The following is a 23,454-nucleotide window of genomic DNA, read 5'->3' on the forward strand; positions in this document are numbered from 1 at the left end:
ATACTTACAATACATACTTTTATATGAGAAGATCATCTGCTGTGTCTCGCAGTACTTTAATAATAGTGATACTGATATATAACACAAGTGAACCAGAACAGAACAGCAGCTAGAAACACACTTTTCAGTAAACGACCATCAGCATGAGGTTAAAATCTTCTTCTTTATTACATCCAGTAAAAGAACGAAATAAGCGCTTTCGCGTATGTGCCATACGCTTCATCAGATAATAGCTGATGATGTGGAGTGCGTTGATGCACATATGCACAGTTCATTGGATTGTTGTGATGTACCCACTCTGGTTTGTTCAAATTTAGGCTTGCCAAGATCTAAACATTTTAAATATTGCTCTTTTGCTCCATCGCATTCATTGATGTCACTTGATAAGCAGCCTTTATTACAGTGCCATTGTAAGAATGCTGTCTTTCCTTTACTAAGAGTAGACAAAGGTCATCCACGGGTCATCCACGGGTGGGGACTCCAGTATCTCCAGTCCAACCTGGACTTATAGAGGGAGTATGCATCAGGACAAACCAAAATTCCAATATAGGCTGTCGAGTGTCCAAGTATTTAGATCAATCCCTTCAGCTAAATAATTTTATTTCTAAAAACAAAAGAAATCCAGTTTTAAATCCTCCTCTTTCAAAAAACTGATTAGATCATTTCTTTTATAGGTTTTATTGGGATAAGCACTTTTGTCCTTGTAGACTTCTTCATATTTAGTGACTTTAAATACCTTTAGTTTTTACCAGCATTTGCTGTTTGTTTTCCTGGGAAAGAGGCACATTTTCTGCTTAACCTAAGAGCAAACTACTGGTCCCATCCCTTTGTTAACCCTTCTTCCAGGCACAAAAATGAAAAACTAAGCAAACAGCCTTTGCCACCACAGCAGGCTAGCAATTTGCTTCATCTAGAGGTGGGTTTTGCTGTTGTGGCCATTTGTTGCACCTCAGACCACTCATCTTTTACCATGGATCCGTCTGGTGTAGCACCTATAGCCACTGTGGACGAGGGGTTAGCCACATCCTCTGCAGCTGTTGAGGTTCCCTCAGTGAGCAAGGGAAAGACACACTTTTCTGTCCTGGGAGAGGGAATAAGGAAGGCTTCCCTGTTGTGTCAGAATGCTATGCCCATCCTTGGGGAATCTGCTGCTGCCGCCATTAGTAACACAGTTAGGACCATCTTTCCTGTCAGAAAGAAACAGAAAACTAAGCATGCATCTACTCCTCCTCAAATTTCCTTAAATGGGAATAGTTTACTTGTTCTGCCTCAGAACTTAATTCAAGCTATTGATCCTTCTTGTAAAGTAGTTTCTGGTAAAAGAAAGAGGGATGCCTCTTTTCCTGAAGAGATCAAGATTCTGATTCTAAACAGGAAGCTGCAGGGGACAGATACAGGGTTTTCTGTTCAGATTTCTAATTCAGACACAGACAAGAGCTCAGTTTCCAATTCTCCCTGTGGGTGTTTCTCTTTCTCTGAGACTGTTGCTAGAATTTACCAGTGTTTTCAGTAGAACAACACTGATGTTTTTCAGTCCCTTGAAAAATACTATCAATTGTTACAGAAGGAATTTGCAGAACCTGCACCCATTCCTTCAGTTCTGTCTGCTTTAGATGATGTGTGTGTTTCTGCCTGCAATTTTCCTGATGGGCAGCTGCCCCTAACAAGGCAGAGAGGATGGATAAAGTTCCTCAGTCTTTGTAAGTTTTTCTGCACTATTCTCAAACCCATCCCAGCAGCTATAGCTTTAATTCATCTCCCTGCTGCTAAACACCAAGTTAATTCCTGTCCTACTATTTATGATAAAGATGTGAACATTTTTGATATGCATGGGGAAAAAGCATATACGTCTGCAACTTTGATTTTCAAAATTTTGAATTGTCAGGCTCATGTTAAAAATTTGTTCTGATTAATTGTGAAAGTATGAAAAATGTTTTATCTACAGTTCCTACTTGTGAGGAAAAATCTGCTTTAAATAATTGAACTTCATTTCTTGTATTTCACAGGTGCCTACTCATTGTTAACAGCGTGTATAACTGTTGATACTTCTTCCAAGGCTATGGTTACTGGTACTGTTTTAGGGGGGTTTGCATAGCTGCATTCTCAGAACCTCCCAGATGATGTTAAAAATTAGATTTTAAATTCTTCTTTGGATAGAGATTTGTTTTTTGGAATGTCTACTGCAGAGGTAATCTAAAAGTGTGATGACATGGGTAAGCTGATCCAGGGAATCTCTTGAGATTTTTTGTCCCTCCTTTTCTAAGTTTTCTAAGGGATTCTCTAACCCCTTATCCAATTCTGGCAAAAAAACAAAATAAAGAGTCTCAACAAAATACAGGTAAACAGACATTTAACAAGAAATGGCAAGGGGATTCCAAAAAGAACCCTAGAACCACGAAAAACCAAAGACAGTTCAACAAGACTGAATGACTGTTGAAGAGACCTTATGACCCCCTACCACCCTGTCCTCTTTTTTTCTTCCAGAAGGTCTGAATCTCCATTTTTCTGTTTGGCAATAGATAATTTCAGACAAATTCGTTCTGAAGATCATTCATCAGTATTACGGTTGGCAGTGGGAGGAAATTCCTTCTATCCAGGGGATCATTTCTCATCCTCCAGATCAGAATGTTTTGTTTCCACTGGTCCTTCATCACATGCTGTCCCAAGGAGTGATAAAGCCGATTCATCCTTCTCTGGTGAGGAAAGGTTTTTATTCAAGGATGTTCTTACAACCAAAGAAAGAAAATGTTTGGAGATCAGTTCTGGATCTTTCTTTCCTAAAACACAAGTCCAAAATCAACTCAAAATTTCCAGGTAAAAATATGCCAGAATTGTGACCATGAAGTGTGTTTAATAGAGGATAACAACTGAGATCTATTTTGGGAACTAAGGATGTATTTCCCAAAGGTAATATGATTCCAGCATTTTGTATTTAAATGTGTTTTATATTCAGTGAATGTTTTGCAGAGTTTAGAAATAAAATTATTTGGGCGGCCACGGTGGTGCAGTGGTTAGCATTGCCACCTCACAGCAAGAGGTTCTCCGGTTCGATCCTCGGCTGGGGTGCCTTCTGTGCGGAGTCTGCATGTCCTCCCTGTGGTCGCGTGGGTTTCCTCCGGGTGCTCCGGTTTCCTCCCACATCTCAAAGACATGCTGCAGGTGGATTGGACACTCTAAATTGGCCCTAGGTGTGCGTGTGAGTGTGCCTTCTGTGGAAGGTTGGGCGCCGGGCTGGCACTCGACATCAGAAAACTCTACTGCCATTCAATGTGCGGACAAGGTGATCCGCTGTGGCGACCCCTAACCGGGAAAAGACGAAAGAAGAAGAAGAAGAAAAAATAAAATTATTTAATCTTTTATTTTATATAAAGTTTCATATAGCAAATAAAAAAGTTTAGATTCCTCTTTATAGCAAGAATTTGAAGTCAATATGCATAAATAATTTGTATGTTTGTTTGTTTGTGTCTTTTGGCTTTTCCCGGTTAGGGGTTGCCACAGCGGAACTCCTGTCCGTTAATGATTGGCAGTAGAGTTTTACGTGCTGGCTTGCCGGGCCTAATGCACAGCCTTCAACGAAGGAACGCCCATTCACGCATGTCGCCACACAGAAGACGCTCTAACTGAGAATTGAACGGGCAACGTCTAACTGTGAGGCGACAACGCTACTGCAGCACCACCACCGCAGTCCTGCATAAATAATTTGTATATATTTTGAAATTATGTAACTATAACCAATCTTGAGTATTTAAATTAAATTCTGATATAGGATGCTAGATTTCTTTAGATTTCAAGTCTTTGGTACATTGATACCAATAGCCAAATCTGTTCGTTTCCCAAAGTTGTGGTAATTGATTGTTAATTTTATTATGAAAGCTTTTCGTAATGTAGCAAGGAATAATAGTCTTAAACCAAGTTTTAATATCAATGGTAGAAAAGTTCATATTTTTAGAAAATTTTAGCGAAAGATTTAACATGTTAATTTATACTGTAATACATTACAAGATAATGCCAAAATAAATTATTTGAATTTGTTATGGTATATTCAGATACATTAGTATTTTGATTATCTGAAAGTTTTAAGTGCAAGATTTTCCCGTTTGAAGTATAGATCTGAAGTTATTGTCTTCATTTGGTCTCCAACCTGTAGGACATTGATCTGGGATGGATCCGACTCAACAGTATTTCTCCAACATCAGATCTGAACTCCAAGCTCCTCCCCTACCCATAATGCCCCTGTCTCCTTCCTCACTTCGGATCTTGTTTGCCAGGCTAATAGCAAGCATCGTGGTCTGCTGCTCTGGACTCTTTTTTTTTTTTTTTGGGTAAGTGAATTAGATTTCCTAGCTATTTTTCACCTCTCTTTCCCCTTTTTTTCTTCCCCCTACCCTTCTCATGCTTAGGTGTCAGTCTATAGCCAAAAAAAAAATGCTTTCTTTCCCCATTTTCCTCTAGCTGTCTTTAGGGTGTGTGCGTGTTCCTACTGGTGGGTGGGTCTCTTTTGCCCCATTATGGCAGACGCTCCCAAACTGGGATTTAGGAAGGGACAGAGTGTGGCCATAAGCTTTCCCCTGTGGATGGCTACACTCTGTATGTTGTGTGTTTAGGGGTTCAGCACCTTGACTCCTCTTGTTTGATCTGTGTGGGGGTCAGTCCCTAAGCATTGATCGACAGGAGGCATAAACTTATACTTAAGGGCCTTCTTCCACCTCCTACTGCTGAGGCTCAAGCTTCCTCTTCTGCTCCCCCCTTTGCCCTGGCCTCTGGGACTCAACTTCCCACCAAGAGGACCAGGGATGGAGAGAAGCACAAGCACTGATATAGGCCGAGGAAGTGGTCCCCTGATCACTCCTCCTCGGCTGAGCCACCGGCAAACTCTCGCCTGGGTCTCGGCTCGAGTTCCCCTGGCTCCTTTCCCCTTTCCAAGGGGGTGGCTTCAGCTCCGAGTTTTTTGGAGCCAAGCCTTCCAATTGGAGTCTCAGAACAGGGAGGTTCAGCTCTGGCTCCCACATTGATTCAGAGGATTATAAACCCGATCGTAGCCCAGGTCTAGGGGTTCATTCTCCTTCTGCCTTTCACATAATGGAGAGGGATGTTCTTCATGTTTCACTGTTGCAGTCATTACATTTAGGGTAATCTGCTGGCAGGTTGCCTTCATTCGGCCTGAATAGCAAAGTCTTCAGTCCTGCGTCGGTTGCTGTCTCCTCTTCCATAACGTCAGGTCATCAGGGGTATAAAACATGCAGCCGACGCCATTTTATTCAGTCTTTCTTTCTGCGCGGTGCCTGAAGCAGAAGCAGTTTGCAAGTGCCGGTCGGCCAACTCCTGAAATTTTTGCATTTGAGTTTCAGAACTGAAGTCTTCAATTAAAGCTAAGTACCCCATTGGGGAAACTTTTTCTTGCTCCTTACCGAAGTCAGTAAAAGTTAACAACTGCATTACTTGTGGGAATCAAATACCTCATAAGGATTTTCATTTGTACTGTATTCCTTGTCTAGGCCCAGATCATAACGTGCCTTGCTGTCAGTTTTGTGCTAGATTTAACCAATGCACTATTAAGCGTCGGTATATTTTTGCTTCAAAATATTTTGGATCCAGATTTAATTACCCAGAAATGCCATTGGATAGCAATCCGACTACTGGAGTACACAAAAAACACAAAGAAAAAGACAGAGACAGACCGTCGAGGTCCAAAACCGATGACAAAGCTTCTCCTAAGACAGTCGCCGGTTCGCCGGTACTCAGTGAGGCGCTTTTGCAGCCCCTGATACCTGCTACTTTTGAGTCACAGGCCTCTATCCAGATGCATGCAGAGTCTGGTATGCCGCAAAATTCTCAGAGTATTGAACCCGTGGATGTCTCTCCCTTGGATGGGTCCAGAGCCGCTGAGCAGGCATCGGCTTCTGAGTGTGTTTTCAGGCCTCAGCATTTTTGTATAAAACCGACACCAGCTTCAAAAACAAAAATAAAATCAACTTCTAAGTCTAAAAAAACGACGCATGATCCACGTGCTCAGGCCCCTATGCCTAAAAAACAGATGATCAAAATGGCTGAGGACTTAATTACCTTGATCAGGGGTTCCCAACCCCCCCGCTAAGAGGCCTAGGCAAGACACTAATTATGAATCTTCAGATCAGGTTTCTATTTCTTCTGATTCCTCTTCTGATCAGGAATTTTCTGTACCACCCTATGAGGATTCAGATGTAGAAGAATCCATTCCATCTGCATCTCCTCCTGTGGATTATTCTTTTGGAGAAACCTTGCATGCTTTAAGGGAACATTTTCATTGGGAGAGTCAGGATTTCTCTGAATCAAAAAAGAGACTTATGGATTTCCTTCTTCTTCCTCAGCATAGGCCTTTGGGCATATGGAACCCAAAACAAATGCATCTGCATATCAACCAGAACGAGATACCAGCTGTTCAGAATGCCCTGACAGCCTTCAAGGACTTACTTCATCGAGGACAACTACTGATAAAGACGGACAACACCACGGTTATGTGGTACATAAACAAGCAGGGGGGTACACATTCCTACCCCCTTTGCAGACTAGCCATGGCATTGTGGGACACAGCCTTGACTTACCAAGTACATCTTCAAGCTCAATTCCTGCCAGGAAAATAAAATACTCTGGCAGACGACCTAAGCAGAAGTCTTATGGACCCTCGTGAGTGGAAACTGGATCCACAAGTCTTCAGCATGGTAACACAGAAATGGGGGAGCCCAGACATAGATCTATTTGCCTCTCCCCAAAATTATCAACTGGACAAATTCTGCACAAGGACTTATCACAGACAAGCATGGAAAGTGGATGCCCTCTCCTTCAGTTGGAAAAACCTGTCAGTCTATGCCTTTCCTCCTCTGCCTCTTCTCCCCAAGGGCTTACTAAAGGTCAGACAAGAAAAACCAAAAATGATCCTAATTGCTCCGGACTGGCCTCGCCAGCACTGGTACCCAATTCTAAGGAATATGTCTCAACTCCCTCCTTGGTACTTGCCTCAAATTCCTCATCTACTGTCTCAGCAGAACAATCAAATTCTGCACACACAGCTCCAAACTCTGAAACTGACAGCATGGCTGATCATGTAAGTATTCAAACAACACCTCTCAGTAAATCTAGTACTAGAAAATCTTATGCTGATAAATGGAAGAGATTCTGTGCTTGGAACCAAGCACAAGGAACGGACACAGCAAAACCAAATATTCTTCAGATTTTACAATACTTGACTGAGATGCTTGACAAGGGCCTGTATTTTTCTTCAATAAAAATCCATGCCTCTGTCATCTCGGTTCATTACAATACAGAGCCTTCCATCTTTTCTCATCCTCTGTTAAAACAGTATCTTAGAGGGGCCAAAAATTTAAGGCCTCCCAGAAGATCACCAACTCCTGCATGGGACCTCAATTTTGTGCTGGAAAAACTCACCCTGCCTCCTTTTGAACCAGCAGCTACTGCAGATATAAAGTTTTTATCTTGGAAAACAGCTTTCCTTTTGGCAATCTCTTCAGCAAGAAGGGTTTTGGAACTACAGGCCCTCATGGCTGTGGAGTCTTTTATTACATTTTACCCGGACAGGGTGTCCCTCAGGACCAATCCTTCCTTTATGCCTAAGGTGGTATCCAGTGTGGCTCTTAACCAAATTATTCACCTGCCAACATTTTACCCAAATCCGCAGAACAAGGGGGAGCGGATTCTGCATTCATTGGACGTACACAGATAACTAAGATTTTACTTAAACAGGACCAAATCTCTAAGAAAGTCTGAGCAGCTACTGGTGGCATTTGCTGCAGGATCAGTGGGGAAGGCTATATCAAAGCAGACTATTTCTAAGTGGATAAACCACTGCATTCATTTCTGCTACTTGCATCATGGTAAACCGGTGCCCAAGGGAATCAGGTCACATTCCACCAGAGCTGCCTTTACCTCAGCAGCCTTTCTCAGAGGAGTTCCAACCAAAGACATTCTAGAAGTTGCTACTTGGAACTCTGTTCATACTTTTACAAAGCATTATCATTTGCCTCTCTTCTCTAAGTCCAGGGCAGGCTTTGCCACTGCAGTTCTGCAGGGCCTTATAGCTGCTCCTAATGCTATTTAGTTCCATCCTCCCATCCGTAGCTTTGGGATTCTACTCAAATGTAATGACTGCCACAGTGAAACAAGAAGAACATAGTACAGTTGTGTACACTTACCATAAATGTAGATGTTCAAGTGTATTCACTGTTGCAGTCTGGGTTACCCACACACCATCCCCCCTTCTTTCTAGAACTTCTCTTTCCTTCACTATATTCTAAAGCTTTTGTGGTTGTATTTGCTTTTAGATGAAGGTAAAGTTTATGTTGCTAAAAGTGCATTTTCATATATATTGCTGTTTATATATATATATATATATATATATATATATATATATATATATATATATATATATTTTTTTTTTTTTTTGCTTCCCATTTGGGGGCACCTGACATCTGGGCCAAGAAAAACTGAATAAAATGGCGTTGGCTGCATGTTTTATACCCCTGACGACCTAACATCATGGAAGAGGAGACAGCAACCAATGCAGGACCAAGACTTTGATATTCAGGTCGACTGAGGGCAACCTGCCAGCAGATTACCCTAAATGTAATGACTGCAACAGTGAATACACTCGAACATCTACATTTATGGTAAGTGTATACAACTGTACTTTCTCTTGATCCCATTGAGACCCTTTATGATCTCGTTCTTGGAGTCCCTCCTGGCTCACTCTGTCTCTGGTCCAGGTTCTGCCATCCTGCCCTCTCAGGGACAGCCTGCCACCTCTCCGCCCCATGGAGTTCCCACACAGGAACAGCTGGATGTTTTCAAGTCCTCCTCAGAGTCCCCCCTGAGGGGGTTCCTCGAAAACGCACATGTAAAAGGAGACACTTAGACTGCCTGACAGAGTCTGTCATGGAGGACACCGACTTGGAGGAAGGAGAGGGTCCGTCCCCCCGATCACCCCCAGAGGATGTCTCATTTGGAGTCATTGTGGGGGGTGGTCTGCCCAAAAACTCAGCCCTGACAAGTCGGTGTTACTGGAGGCATTTGGTGCAGGGCCTTCAACATCCTGGGTTTCCCTTCCCACAAATCCCCTGGTGGATCCTATCACATCTTGGGCATGGAAGGAGCCTGACATGATGGATCCCATCCCCAAATGCCCTGACAAGGTCCTCAGTGCCCCTTTTGACAAACCTCATTGGTCTAAGGGATCACCTTTCGATGCCATAGTGGTGGATGTAGTCACTAAGAAATAGCTAGCACAGGAGAGCTCCACAGTCCATCCTCCAGACCGAGCGTCTAGGACCATGGACCGTTTTGGGAAGTGGGTTTATGCTTCAGCAACATTCTCTATACGTGCGCTCAACTATATGGCACACATCATAAGACTCCAGCGTGACCTGGTTAAGGAGGTTGCTGGCTCTGCCCCACGGTCCATGTCAGCAGAGGAAAAGAAGATATTTCCCTCCTGGTTAGCCACCCTCACCTCCATCTCCAGTACCTCTACGCGGCTCCTATCTCATGCAAATGAGGGCACATCTAGAGTGGCTGGAGCGGGTGTTGCCATTAGGTGTCATGCCTGGCTCTGACTTTGCAACTTTTCAGAGCCCTTCAAGACATCTTTTATGAACACCCCATATGATGGTTTTACTTTGTTTGGAAAGACTGTATGTGACACTTTGGTTCAGAATGAGAAGGCTGGGAAGACTTTGCTGTCGTAATCCGCTTCTCAACTCCTCAGCAATACTTTTCCAGGAATCAATGAGGGGCAAAGAAGATGTGGTTCTGGAAGTCTCTGGGTTATTCCCAGGATGCTCAGGACTCATCTTCCTCCAGAGGCAGAGGGGGATTTGACAGATGCCGCCCTCGCAACAGAGGGGGTCTGAGGAACCAAGGGTCTCAGGATTCCTTCCCAGACAGGCCTGCACATCTCTGGAGACAGTCGGGGGTTGACTCTTGCTTTACCTAACAGCCTGGGAGTCTATAACAGAAGATCATTGGGTGTTGCGAATCATATCTAGAGGATATTTAATCCCCTTCTCTCAAACACCTCCTCCTCTCAAGCACCCCACAGATGTCCCACCCACACAAAGAGAGGATGAAGCACTGGCAATTTCTAAGCTGCTTGAAAAACAAGTCATCAAGCCCGCCCCCCCAGACCAGTCTGGATTAGGCATTTATTCCAGGTTTTTTTAGTGCCAAAGAAGACGGGGAACTTGCGACTGATTCTGGATCTCTCTACCCTGAACCTGTCCATTGCCAAAATGAAATTCTGGATGGTCACACTCCAATCCATCCTGTCCTTCCTGCAGGAGAACAACGGATGTGCTTAGGGGACCTTCAAGACGCATACTATCACTCTGAGGTTTCTCTGCTTCTGGCTGGGAAGCAATCATTACCATTTCAGAGCACTACCCTTTGGTCTCACCACAGCCCCCAGGGTGTTCACCAAAGTGATGGTGGTGGTAGTGGCTCACCTGTGGCTACAGGGCTTTCAAGTCTTCCCCAACCTGGATAATTGGCTACTTTCAGCTCCCTCTAGTCACTGACTCTGCCAAGCTAGGGATTTCTTTATCCAGACCGCCCACCAGTTGGGCATCACAATAAATCTCAACAAATCCCTGTTAGAACCGATTCAAGTTCTGGATTTCATTGGAGGCCGATTAGATTCCTTTCAGACTAAGGTTTTCCTGTCACCAAACAGACTTCAGTCCCTCAAACATCATGTCTTGCACATTCTAAAAGTTCCATTTCCTCCAGTGGAATTTGTCTTAAGGGTGTTGGGGTCCATGGCAGCCACGATCACCCTCGTACCCACAGCTCGGTTACACATGAGGGTGCTCCAGTGGACTCTGTCGGTCCAGTGGTCATTTCTAGATTTAACATTGTCGCATCCTATTCGTCTGTCACTAGCATGCAGGGATTCTCTTCTCTGGTGGATTCAGTCCCAGGACCCGCTTTGTGATTGCCCATTTATTCTTCCGTCCCCTCTGATCACACCTCCCTGCTCTGGTAGGGGGGCATTGCTTGGGAAAGAAAGTTCAAGGCACGTGGTCTTCCTTGGAGACCCAGTTGCATATCAGTGTCCTGGAGATGAGGGCGGTGCTATTGGCGTTTCATGCTCTTCATGCCCGTCTTCTCCTAGGGATGATTTCCATACAGACAGACAATATGTGATTAGTATGGTACATCATCAAACAGGGGGGATCCAGGTCTTATCCCCTTTGCCACCAAGCCATCAGATTGTGGGAGTGGGCAGTCTCCACCAGCCGTTTTCTGATGGCAGTTCAGATTCTGGGGAGGTCCAACATTCTATCGGACAAGCTCAGCAGGTCTATCCTGATGCCTTATGAGTGGTATCTGAATCCTTCAGTAGCACAACAGATCTTTCTAAAATGGGGTCAGCCTTGCTGCAGTCTATTCGCCACTCTTCCAATGCATAGTACAGTGAGTTCTTTGCTCTGTACCCCCCCTCTGGGGAGTACCCCAGAGATGCTCTGGTTCATGCTTGGCCCCCTAGTCTTCTCTATGCTTATGCTCCACTTCGCCTGATCCCAAAGTTTATTCAGAAAGCACAATGGCTGGGGAGCTCTGTCAGCCTCATTGCCCCCTTCTGGCCTCACCAAGTATGGTTCCCTTCTCTGTGGTCTCATATAGTGTATCCTCCCTGGATGTTGGATCTGGTTCCGAATCTGATTTCACATCCCTCAGAGATTCCACATCCAGTTCTGGCCAGTCTGAAGCTCACCGCTTGGCTGCTCCTGTTCCCATGATAGTTAGGACTCCTGGGCTATTTTCTCTGATTAAGAAGATTTTGGTAGCAGCTCATAAATCTTCCATGAGGAAGGTTTATTCGAGTAAGTGGAAATGTTTCTCTATTTGGGCATCTCAGTGTGATTTAGATCCCTTCACAGCTCTGGTTCCTGTTATCTTAGAGTTTCTGGTATGTATTTTTCAACAGGGGGGCCAGCTTCTCTGTGGTTAAGGTTCAGCTGGTGGCTATTTCCAACTACCACAAAGGGGATAATTCAGCTTCTCTAGTCTCTTCTAAGCTCTGCAAAGCTTTTCTGAAGGGTACCTTTCTTCTTAGGCCACCAATCAAGGGTCCCACACCTCCTTGGGACCTTACTTTGGTCCTTCAAGCCTTGATTTCTTCCCCCTTTGAACCCACTGCTTCAGTGGATCTGCAGTTGCTGTCTTGGAAGACAGCCTTCCTGATTGCTATTACTTCAGTTAAAAGAGTGTCGGAGCTTTAGGCCTTATCGATTAAGCCTCCTTACATGATCTTCCATAAAGAGAGGGTATCTTTGGGCACTAATCCTTTTTTGCCGAAAGTGGCCTCAGAATCAAACATTAATCAGGTTATCTGTCTTCCTTCCGAACTTCCAGAGTAAAAGAAGGTATACATTGCACCTGCTGGATGTTCATAGACAATTACATTTTTGCTTACACAGAACAAAGGCATTTTGCAAGTCCGATCAACTTTTCGTTTCCTACTCTAAGCCCTTTTTAGGGAAACCTGTATCAGACGTCACCATTGCTCATTGGAATTCTCAGTATATACTCTTGGCGTATTCAACCAAAGGATTGTCCCTGCCAGGTCAGGTTAAGGTGCATTCTACTAGGTCTGTGGCTACTTCACCTGCCTTTTGGTCCAGAGTTTCATTGGATGACATTTGCTCTGTGGCTACCCGGGCATCTTTACATACTTTCATCTCCCATTACAAGTTGGGCCTTCTCTCCAGAAGTAGGGCATCCTTTGGCTCTGCTGTGTTACAGAATATCCTTCCATGAGGGCCTCCCAGGTGTTTGATAGCTGGGGTCTCTGCCCCACAGGTTGAAGACCAAACTGAAGACAACAATTTCAGATAAAGAAGTTATGTACTCATCAAAATGTTCCATCTGAGATGTTCTTCGTGTTTCACTGTTGCAGTCATCACATTTGGGTTATCTGCTTGCAGGTAGCCCTCAGCCGGCCTGAATACCAGAGTCTTCGGATTTCTGTGTTGGATGCTGTCGCTTCTTCCATGATGTCAGGTCGTCAGGGGTATAAAACATGCAGCCGACGCCATTGCATCATTCTTTCTTGCCGTGCGGTGCCCGAAGCAGAAGCAGTTCGCAAGTGCCGGTCGGCCGACTCCTGAAATTTTCGTTTTCGAGTTTCAGACCTGAAGTCTTCAAAAAGATAAGTACCCCATTGGGGATCCTTTTTTCTTGCTCTAACCGATGTCAGAAAAAATTAACAATTGTCTTGCCTGTGGAAAGCAAATACCTCATAGAGATTTTCATTCTTACTGTGTGACCTGTTTAGGCCCAGACCACAACGTCCCTCGCTGTTGTTTATTTGCCTTGTTCAATGCCCGAACTATTCATCGTCGGGCTATTTTTGTAGCTAAATACTTTCATTCTCGATCTCCATACTCTGAAATGGCTTTGTTAAGCCATCCAACTACTGATCTTCTGAAAAAAACATAAGTATAAAGACAGAGACAGACCGCATAGGTCCAAAACTGCTGACAATGCTTCCGTTAAGCTAGTCGCCAGTCTGCCGGTAATCAGTGAGGTTCTTTCGCAGCCCCTGATACCCGCTACTACAGATTCGCAGGCCTCTACTGAGACCCATTCGGAGTCCGGTATGCCGCGAGATGCTTCTTCGACTATGGAACCTGTGGATGTCTCTACCTTGGTTGGGTCTGGAGCTGCTGTGCAGGCACTGGCTTCTGAGGGTGTATTCAGGCCTACCGATTTCCATATTAAACCAACGACTTTGTTTCAAGCTAATAATACCGAATTCCTCAGGCTTAAAGCTCGCACTACGCCTAGAAAACCAATGACCAAAGCACATTCTCAGGCTCATATGCCTCAAAAACAAATGATGAGAATGGCTGAAGACCTTATTACCTTAATTAGGGGAAGCCAGCCTTCCCCCTCAAAGAGACCTAGAACTGATTTTCTTTCTGATTCTTCTGATCAGGAATCTGATATCTCTGTCCCTTCTGTATACCAAGATTAGTACCGCCGGTACTCAGTGAGGTGCTTTTGCAGCCCCTGATACCCGCTACTACAGATTCGCAGGCCTCTACTGAGACCCATTCGGAGTCTGGTATGCCGCGAGATGCTTCTTCGACTATGGAACCTGTGGATGTCTCTACCTTGGTTGGGTCTGGAGCTGCTGTGCAGGCACTGGCTTCTGAGGGTGTATTCAGGCCTACCAATTTCCATATTAAACCAACGACTTTGTTTCAAGCTAATAATACCGAATTCCTCAGGCTTAAAGCTCGCACTACACCTAGAAAACCAATGACCAAAGCACATTCTCAGGCTCATATGCCTCAAAAACAAATGATGAGAATGGCTGAAGACCTTATTACCTTAATTAGGGGAAGCCAGCCTTCCCCCTCAAAGAGACCTAGAACTGATTTTCTTTCTGATTCTTCTGATCAGGAATCTGATATCTCTGTCCCTTCTGACTACCAAGATTAGTACCGCCGGTACTCAGTGAGGTGCTTTTGCAGCCCCTGATACCCGCTACTACAGATTCGCAGGCCTCTACTGAGACCCATTCGGAGTCTGGTATGCCGCGAGATGCTTCTTTGACTATGGAACCTGCGGATGTCTCTACCTTGGATGGGTCTGGAGCCGCTCTGCAGGCACCGGCATCTGAGGATGTATTCAGGCCTACCGATTTCCATATTAAACCGACGACTTTGTTTCAAACTAATAATACCGAATTCCTCAGGCCTAAAGCTTGCACTGTGTCTAGAAAACTGACGACAAAAGCACATTCTCAGGCCCATATGCCTCAAAAACAAATGATTAGAATGACTGAAGACCTTATTACCTTAATTAGGGATAGCCAGCCTTCCCCCTCTAAGAGACCTAGAACTGATTTTCTTTTTGATTCTTCTGATCAGGAATCTTATATCTCTGTTCCTTCTGACTATCAAGATTTACCCTTATCTACTTATGAGGATTCTGATGCAGAGGTTTCCATTCCCTCTGCTTCCCCGCCAGAAGATTTTTCTTTTGTTGAAACCTTGCATACCCTTAGGGAGCATTTTCGCTGGGAAAGCCAGGACTATTCTCAGTCCAAAAAGAGACTTAGGGAATTTTTAAACCTGCCTCAACACAAGCCTCTAGCTATCCCTCCTATTCTGGAGATTGTATATATTTTCTTGGAATCCAGCCTTACTCCAGACACTTTGCCTCCAGCTCCCAGGAAACCTGACAGGTACTACAGAGTACCTGACTCTCACAAATCCCTCTTCAAGAATTCCACTGCGGCTCCAGAGACCATTTTCCAAGGACCAAAAGGCATTAAGGGTACTACTGCCAAAAAATCGTACCCCTTCTGATAGGGACTCTAGAGCTTTAGACAGATGGGGTAAGAAGGTGTACACTTCTGCTACTTTGGCAATTAGGGCTTTAAATTTACGGTTTCATATGTTAAAGTATCAGCAACATATTATGGGACTACTTAAACAGAAAATGATGTTGATTCCTGACTGTGCTGAGCACAAAGATTTACAAGAGTTAATGCATTCTGTGACCAAGTTGGTAAACATACTTTGCAGTGTGGTTTTGATGCTTTAGAAGCATCTTGTAAGGCTGCTGTCACTGAGTCTGTTCTTAGAAGGCATGCTTGGCTTAAGGAACAAAACTTGCCAGATCATGTTACAGCTAAATTACTGGATGTACCCTTAAACCAAGAGCACCTTTTTGGCAACAAAGCAGAAGTCCTTAAAAGGATGGAGGAAAAAGCTAAATCTATGCAAGCTGTTAAAGATTTCTTACAAGTACAGCCACCTAGATTCAGTAAGCATTGGCCTTCAAAGAACTGGTCTTTTCCAGTCCCTTCCAGGCCTTCTCATTCCAAACCCAGGAGCAGCAGACCACCAAGACTTCAGTCTCAGGCTATGCACAGATCAAAGCAGTGGGGGGCTCCCACTTCCAAAGCAGGGAGTAGTAAGCCACCCCCTATGGAGAAATGGCACAATGACTTATCCTTAACTCTTCCAAGTTTTGCCCAACTACTTGCTCCCTTAGGAGGAAAGCTCACCCTGCATGCAAAAAACTGGGAACTCATTACCCAAGACAAATGGGTTTTAAACATAGTTTCCCTAGGATACAGATTCCACTTCCACTCACTCCCAACCCCAAGTGGATGGCCAGACCTCCCCCCAAATCAGTGGGCGGAGGCCCAAAAACAAGTGCTCTCTCCTCAGTATCAGGGCTATTCAGTCTGTCCCAGCAGAACAAAGGGGACAAGGTTTTTATTCAAGACTGTTCCTGGTTGCCAGAAAAGAAAACTCCTGGCATCCTATCCTGGACTTGTCTATTCTCAACACCTTTCTGGTGGTTCCAAAATTAAAAATGCTAACTCTTCAACAGCTTCTTCCTGTGCTAGCCAAGGATGCCTGGCTGGCAACCCTAGACTTAAAAGAAGCTTACCTGCACATCCCAATAAGGGAATCCTGCAGAAAATACCTATGTTTCAGGGCAGGCTCCATGCACTGTCAGTTTTCTGCAATTCTCTTTGGCTTATCTTCTGGGCCCAGGGTATTCACAAAGTGCCTAGCTCCAGCCATTGCATTTTGCAGGCAGAGAAATATTCAGATTTACCCATACTTGGACGATTGCCTGATTCAGGCAGAGAGTCAGGACTTGCTATTACAACACCTGGCATTTGTAAAGAGACTTCTAACCTCACTGGGGTACACCATCAACGAGAAGAAATCACACCTATTACCCTGTGTCAAGGGGTAAGGCATTGTGTCAAGTTGGGTTGCTATGGTGGGCAGCAAACTCGATCTGAAGGGAGGAAGGATACAGGGGCATTATGGGTAGGGGAGGAGCTTGGAGCTCAGATCTGATGCTGGAAAAATGTGGCCGAGTCGTATCTGTCCCAGATTCATGTCCCACAGGTTGAAGATGAATGAAGAGCAACAACTCAGATGGAACATTATGGTGAGAACATAACTTCTTTTTGGGTCAATCCAATTTAATATAATTATTAAGAACAATGTTGCTAAGGACTAAATTAACTGATTGAAAACCAAGAAATTTTGGAGCTTCATCCTTAATATCCAATGTCAGGCCTTTGTAAATATTGTACATAGTTTATGATATTCTTTTTTGAATTTGTTATAATATTACTATTTTTAAATGTATTGTATTTCATTATGTATTATTCATAGATTGAAAAAAATAAAAAAAATTTCAGTTAAAAAAATAAACAATAAGATCCAAGCTGCTCTGCAAACATACAATTTTATTACCAGTCTGGTACCTTAGCTATTCACCTTCTCAGGGTATGACAGCACAGCTTTGAAAAGTTGCTCTTATACATGTAAGAACCCAGTTAATTATAAAACTAAACAACCAATCCATTTAAGCAATAAATATATCAATATATTTATATAATAAATACATACATTTCTCTACATATACCATCAAAACTTCTCACAGTTTTAAAAATTTATTCAGAAACATAAGTTAACTTCCTGATTTAAACCCCCTAGGGGATAACGTTCTATAATTTAATATCATTTTTGTCTCCAACTCTTTCAATTTGCTTGCAAATCACTCCTTCAGGGAAGAAAAGGCTGTACCAGTACACTAAAAAAGAACCCAGCATCTGAGCCTCAATGTACCTTATTGTTCTGCCACTGGACTTTTCATGTACTGATTCTTTGTCACCAAAGTGTTCCAAAATATGAACTTTTAACTTTTTTGTTCAGTTTGAGACACCTACCGGGCTAGAAACTTGCAGTTACATCCAATAACCACATCCATGGATTAACAACTAGACCTATTACTGGAAACAAAACCTCTCCCATTTATTTTTGCCCCAGTAAGGTCTTTAACTTTAGGACAAACTTTACAGTGTTCACAAGCAAACAAATCCCTCATATCTAGTATCCTGGTTGGATGCCATTGACCATGATTCAAAATTTCTTTTAAGCTATTATACCTACTGTAGGTTATATGTTTAGGAAAAAGCCTAACAACCACCTTGTCATTATGACTACATGCCAATGTTGTCTTTCGGCTTTTCCCGGTTAGGGGTCACCACAGCGGAACTCCGGTCCGCTAATGATTGGCAGTAGATTTTCATGGTGCAGAGTTGCCAGCTCGATGCCCAGCCTTCAACGAAGGCACGCCCATTCACACATGTCTTTCGGAACGCCACTTGACACGCGGGGAGGACATGCAGACTCCACACAGAAGGCACTTCCCACACACTAGCTGAGAATCGAACGGGAGAACCTCTTGCTGTGAGGCAACAACGCTACCGCTGCACCACCATGGAATACTGTGACTACATGCCAATAATCCCTAATAATATTTCCAAAACAAAAAAGAACGGTGAGTATTTTGAAACAAAAACAACTTTTCTTTGTCTTTCAACACTTCCATCAGTGATCCAATTTTCTCATCCTTCATTATGGGTTTTTATCTGTCTACCGGTGCCTTCGTTGAAGGTTAGGCATTGAGCTGGCAACCTGGCACCGTGAAAATCTACTGCCAATCATTAGCGAACCGGAGGTCCACTGTGGCGACCTCTAACCGGGAAAAGCCGAAAGACAACATCTGTCTACCTTCCAAAAGTCTTCTTTTGGCTTTATTAATTTGTACTGTCAAGTAACCTTGATTTTTAAGTGTATTCTCTACCCAAATTAACTCCTTCTCCCTTAGAATCTGATCTGATGTATTTTTAAAAATTGTCCTTAATTCAACATAAGGTAGTGAATCAACCAAATGTGGTGGATGTATGTTGGTTGCATGCAAATAATTGTTTACCACCGTCACCTTTCTGTAGGGTTTGTATTTAATGTCTTTGTATCCATCCACAGAAAATGTGACATCTAAGTAATTGATAAATTTCCTGTTTAATTCATACAGATTTGAATCCATGGAGATTCTCATTCAAATCTTTAAAAAATTAAAAAAAAAAAACTCTTTCATACAAAAAACAAATCATCTATGTACGTTTTATACAAAACCACATGCTCTGAAAAAAACTTAATAGGATACACAAATTTCCTTTCAAATCATCCTTATAAAATATAGCATAAGTGGGAGCAAAAGGTGCGCCCATAGCTGTACCCTTCACCTGTAAATAAACTTCATCCTCAAAGCAAAAATAATTGTGGGTCAAACAAAACTCAAGCAGGGAAATCCAAAAAGATATATGAAGTCACACTCCCATTACGTTTTGAACTGCCTCTAGTCCCCACTTACACTGTAAGTTAGTATACATGAATTCACATCCACTGTCACCCAGTAATACTATTTTCTTTTTCATTTGCAGAGCAGCTTGGATTTTTCTTTTTTCTTTTTTCTTTCCTAAACCTGTTTGTGATAGTGCCCAAATTCAAACTTATGCTATTCACAACCTGTTACCTCTTCTTCCTCTTTCAAGTTTCCTGGTAACACTAGTTTTAAAACATGCATATCATCACACCCCTATTCATCCATACTTCAGAGGTTTCTTAAGGTTTTCATGTGTCTGCAACACATTATCATTTCTGTACCTTACCTTTTGGACTATCCACAGCACCAGGAGTGTTCACAAAGTGTCTTTCTCCAGTTATAGCTCATTGTAGGCTACAGGGTATCTACATTTATCCATATTTAGATGACTTGCTTATCTTTGTAGATTCTTTTTCAGAGTGACAGGAATCTCTCTCTCTCTCTTGGGTGACAGATCTCTTACACAAGCTGGGATTCCAAGAGAACATTTAGAAGTCTTTCCTGACTCCTTCAGACAGGATTGTGTATTTCATCTTTACAGTTCAAAGAGATTTTCTTCCATGGAGAAATAAGTAGATGTATATCTAGATCTATTTTTAAAGTTTTCCACTCAAACTTCAGTCACTGTGATGCAGTACCTCAGGATGTTGGTTCTCCTGGCTGCTCTGATTTTCATGATACCCCTGCACAACCTCACATGAGAAATATATAGTAGTATATGAAATTTCTGATTCCAGCACCAACCCCATTTGTCTTTTCAAATCCCAGGGCTAGGTTTTGCCGGACAAGAACAACTGATATTCTTAATTCAAGGTTTCCCCTTTTCCCTTCCCTCTTCCAAAGCAGTTGGTCACTGTGGATGCCTTGGACTTGGCTTGAGGGGCAGTTTCAAGAGAGGTAAAAGTGAGTGTGTGTGGGACAGCAAGGACAGACAAAAGCACACAACTAAGAGATGCCCGCCCCGATCAAGGCACTTAACTCTCTGAATCAAATTTGGTCTCCAGGACCTCTTCAAGTTGTTACAGACAATACCTCAGTCATGTGGTACATCAACAAGCAAGGGGGAGCCAGGTCATACCCCTTTGCAGACTAGCTATGTTAGCTTGGGCTATAGCTTCACAACACAGTCTTATTCAGCAGACATCCTACATTCTGCCAGTGCATATGGGCCAGGGCTGACACTCATGAATGAAAACTAGAATGAGGTGTCTTCCAAGATTTGATCCATTGGTGGGGAGTTACTCAAGTAGACTTCTTTGCCTCCTCTCTTAACAATCAACTAGCAAGATTCTTCTCCAGGACTGCATGCAGTAAGGCCTGGAAGACAGATGTTTTTTCTCTTCCTTGGACAAGGATGCTTTTGTATGCTTTTCCATCCTTTCCACTAATATCCAGGGTACTTCTGAAGATTCAGAAGGAGTTTGATGTGGTCATTGTGGTGATTCCCTTCTGTTCCATGGAACCATGGTTCTCCCTTCTTTTGGAAATGGCCATGGGCAATTACCAGAAGCTTCCTCACAGACTGGATCTTCTTGTAGGCTCATAAGAGATTGCTAGGCTATCTACCAGGAGGTCATTTTATGCCTAGGCATTTCATCCCAATGTAATGCCATAGAAATGCTAGTCAATACCAAAGATTGCATTTAGTGATGACTGCTAATGCCCAGGAGGATTGTGGGCGCTATTCCTGGTAAGAATTTATAGTGCCCCATCCACTTGTCTGGGTATTTCTTGAACAGTTGTAGAGGTGCTCTGTTTCAAAGGACTTGTTAGTCTGTTCCAAAGACTCGGCAATCACTGGGAGATAAATCTGTCCCTCCACCCAGTCCTATTTAAGTCACAGGCCATATTTATGTTTCTGCAATGGGTAGCCCTAGTCCTCTTTGATTTACGGATATGCAGCAAGTTCATTAGGTTTGGGACTTGGATTGCTCTGTGGGCTGCGCTTAAGTCTCCCTTAAGTAGTCTTATATGATACAGAGTATAGTGACAAGGACTGTAGTCGGTCTGTGTAAGGCACATGCTGGAGCCCCTTGATCTTCTTTGGTAGAAACCTCTGAGGTCTCTCTGTTTGCTGCAGGTGCTTAGTACAGGACATGCTGAATGGGGTGTCGTACTCAATTATGGGTCAGGTAAGTGCAGAGTATAGGGGGGTTATAACTTCTTTTGCTGTCAAGGAGATGCTTTACTAATCAAGTGTGCTATGTAAAAAGCTTTCCTTACTATGGTAGATACATGGTGGTCGAAGTTAAGGTTGCAGTCAACTTGTGATTCTAGGTCCCTTACCTTTTTCATGGATACTTAGGGTATTGTTGCTGATTTGATAATGTGAAGGGATATTGTTTGTGCCAAAAGGGAATGATGATTCATTTCTTTGCATTCAGTTTGGGAACATGACTAATACAGTAGTCAATGGTCTGTGTGAGACCCTCCTGGAGTAATTGACATAATTTGGGGATTCAGTGATTGCACCTAGTTAGCAGTCATCTGCAAACTTGGTCAGCCACAACCCCTAAGTTTTGACTTGAACTTCTGATAAGTATATAGTAAACAGTAGGGGGCCCAGCATTGACCCCTGTGGCACCCCACTGATAACAGGTCTGCTAGTTGATGTGGAGTCACCCACTTTGATAGTGTTTGTCTGGTTTATGAGCCATTTGGTAACCTATCTTACAACAAAGGGGTTTACATTTAGTTTGCTAAGTTTATTGGTAATGCCTGAATGTGGGATTGTGTCAAAAGCCTTTGCTAAGTGGAGGTATGGTGTGTGCACAGATTTACCCTCATCAGTGACCTTGGCCACACTTTCAAAGAAATCTACTAGATTTAACAAGCAGGATCTGCCCTTCACAAAGCCAAATTGGGTAGGATCCAGGGTTTGGAGGTCACCGTTGTCTTTATTTATGAGGTCCATAATGATATGTTCCATGACCTTACATATGAGGCTGGTCAGGCTTATGGGTCTGTAATTCCCTGGGTCTGTTGCTAGGCCAACTTTGTGGAAGGGAGTAACTGTAGCTGTTTTCCATTCCACAGGAACAAAGCCTATCTTTAGGCTATGATTGAAAAGGGTACTTAATGGTGATGCTAGTTCATATTTTAGTCTATTTAGACGACAGCCTGGGATGTTGTCTGGTCCCATAGAGGCTGTATTTTTGCATTGGACAGAGCTTTGAGGACCTGCTTTTCAGATATGTAGGGTGGGGGTGGGGTGTTTGTAGGGTGGGGGTGAGGGGTTTAGGGGAAGGGTTGTTGAAAGTTAGGAGGGGATGAGGGAGTGAAATTTTCACCAAACCTATCCACTAGCAGGTTTTCTGTCTCTGTGGGGTCAGTTACACAAGAACAGCAGTGTGTGATATATCGCAGCATTAATTGACTTCAGTGGGCTGCCTGGATGAAAGGGCCTTTGGCACTTCTTTACTGATGATGTGCAGCAGCTCCTAATGGAGGCAAAAGCTGCTACTAGAAAGTCATATATTACCAAATGGAAAAGGTTTTGTACTTGGTGCCAGCAACATAACCAGTACTCATTCAGTGGTAAGTTTTTTTCTGGTTTTACAATATTTGTGTGAGTTGCTGTCCTATGGCCTTTCTTACTCCTCTGTCAAGGTAAAGTTATCATCTGTTTCAACATTTCTGCCCAGGGATCCTCCTCTTTCAATGCAGTCTCACGTCAAAATGTGTTTGAAAGGAGTTTTACATAAGAGGCCTCCAAGAAAACTTGCGGCATCTCTTTGGTATCTTAATTTTGGGTTAGAAAAGCTAACACTTGCTCCATTTGAACCAGATAACCTGTCTGATTTGAGGTTATTAACTTGGAATACAATTTTAATGATTGCTGTAACCTCTGCAAGAAGAGTACTTTAGTTGCAAACTCTCAAATGAGTCAGACATATCTCATTTTCACAGGGATAGGGTTCCTTTGAAAGCTAATCCTCCTTTTATGCCTAAAGTGGTGTCAAAGTTTACTTTAAGCCAAACTATTCATCTCTCTGTTTTCTTTCCTGAACTTAAAAAATGAAGGGGAAAAGGATAGCCCATACCTTAAATATCCACATGCAACTCGGGTACTATCTTGACAGAACTAGATCTTTCACATAATTGGATCAATTGTTCATTTCTTGTGAAGGTAAGAAGAAGGGCAAACTGTGTCAAACAAGATTATTTCCAAATGGTGGCCTAAGG

General features: G+C 43.2%; 1 protein-coding gene across 1 annotated transcript in view; it reads left to right on the forward strand.

Moving 5' to 3' along the window:
• EXOG (exo/endonuclease G) overlaps positions 1-23,454 on the forward strand; it is a 387,207-nt gene that overhangs the window by 362,475 nt on the left and 1,278 nt on the right. The window lies entirely within an intron of this gene.

This window comes from Protopterus annectens, chromosome 3.part1 (assembly GCF_019279795.1).
Source record: "Protopterus annectens isolate FY-2018-M chromosome 3.part1, PAN1.0, whole genome shotgun sequence".
Lineage (NCBI taxonomy): Eukaryota > Metazoa > Chordata > Ceratodontiformes > Protopteridae > Protopterus > Protopterus annectens.